Source organism: Etheostoma spectabile, chromosome 7 (assembly GCF_008692095.1).
Source record: "Etheostoma spectabile isolate EspeVRDwgs_2016 chromosome 7, UIUC_Espe_1.0, whole genome shotgun sequence".
Taxonomy (NCBI): Eukaryota; Metazoa; Chordata; class Actinopteri; order Perciformes; family Percidae; genus Etheostoma; species Etheostoma spectabile.
In genome coordinates this window covers 16,789,801-16,791,881 of record NC_045739.1, presented here as the reverse complement: position 1 = coordinate 16,791,881, position 2,081 = coordinate 16,789,801, and positions in this window count along the sequence as shown.

Here is a 2,081-nt window from a genome sequence, read left to right as displayed (position 1 = left end):
CAGGGCTCGGTTTACACCTATCACCATTTCTGCCACTGGGGGACCATTGGCAGGGTGAGGAAACTCATATTAATGTTAAAAATCCTCATTAAGTGAATGTTTCATGCCATGGGACCTTTAATGCAACATCATTTCTATTCATATTATGTCTGATCTTTTGTCTCAGATGTGGCTGTCTGTGAAACTGACCATCATCAGAATACAGTCTCATCACAGAACCAATGCAAGATGTCGATACGGTCTTAGGTGACAGAATCCCACTGAATGATTTATGAGCAGGAACTCTAGAACAGCAAACAGAATTAGAGCAGTTTAGATTTTACCACCCAAGGATTAGTAATGCACCACTATAAAAGGTCTTTAACACTGACCATGTTCTCTTGTAGGCTGTAACCTATACCTCCTTTCCACCCACTGCTGTTTCTGCTCATTGCACAATTGTTGTTTTATGTTTAATGTTGTGTAGTATCAGTGTGCTGTATGTTTGATAACATACAACGTCATGGTTTTGTTTTAGTGTTTTGGAGAAGACATATTTCCACCAAGGTGGACAGTACAGTCCTACAGTAATCTAATCTAATCATTTTACATGCACACAAAAATGTTATTCCACGTTGGCAATAATGAGAGTAATGCAGGTCTTATAAACACAAATCTGATTATGGTGCCATTATGCTCTTGCTCTACGTTAAGCAGTCATGTATCACTGTCAAATTTCCCTATTTGTTTCTTTCAAGAGATTACATTCAACCCAGCTGTATGGATTTAAAAATACATTGTGAACAACTTTAAAAAGACCGAATTGTAGCTTAGTCCAGTTATTTACTGCACAATAATTTAATTTAGGCTAAATTAATTTTAAATGTACATGTATAGCCCACGTCTCACCAGCATTTGAAGCCTATGCACAGTTGGTGACATAGCTTCATATTTTGGGAACCGAGGATCCAAGTCAAAGAGACAAATCACACATCAGATTTTTTTCTTTCTTTGTTTTTTTTCCACCACCAAACTTTCCATTTTCTTACATCTGATCCTCTGACAGTGATCTTACATTTATAGAAATATACAGTTATGAGCAGGAGTGGTGAATTTGAAATCACACCGTCTTCAAACCTTTCAAGGCCAATGATCCTGCAGTGGTAGCCACACAATCATATCTGATAGACTGCACATCTTCTTTTCCACCAGAAATACTCAATGACCAAGCCAATAAAAGGCTCCCAGTGCTTAAAGAAAAAGTAGCTTTGTGTAGTTAGCAAGTGAATGGTGACAGAATCAAACTAACAAAACAGACTGGAAAGAATGAGAAAAATATGTCACAGCAGATTCTACTGTTCAACATTTGGAGAGACATTAAATCAAAAAATGTGCAATAAAAAACTCAAAACTCAAATTGTGCACTTATTAAGAATCCAATTCAACATGGAAATTGCAATTTGGAGAAGTAGAATGGATCTTTTAATCATTAATAAACAGGTAATCCACTGTTCCATACAGGGAAGTGGTAAAAAGGCATTCATTAAATAATCAAGCAATAACTCAAGTGCTATACAAACAGCCAGTCCTCCTCTAGTCTATACCCATGATGTTCCACATCTGGGATTGCTCCGCTGCCGATAGAAATTCCACCGGATTTCATTCATGTAGGCCGGATATCCATTGCCTTGGGCTTCCTTTGTGTTGCCGTTGTAAACTCCTGTTGATTCATGATGACTATGGTTAACCTTTTCTCAGATCTCTGCACGGTGAATCCAGACAATTAGCTAAACTACCTGTACAATCTGAGTTTTCAGTTGTACCACTAAAACAACTTCTGAACGGCGTTGCTCCGGACAGCACTTAGTGCCGCCCAAGACTATTGTGATTGGTTTAAAGAAATCCCAATAAACCACAGCATGTTTTTTCCCAATCCCGGAGTGCTATGTGGGCTTGCCAGACCCTCCTCCTCAACGCTGTGGAGGTAGGTCTAGTTGAGACACCAATAACCCCATGCAAACACAAGATAGTGGAGCAAATGCAGTCTGCTTGTCTGGGTGTAGAGTGGTACCAGGCCAAAGCTAGACCTACTTTCCACACGC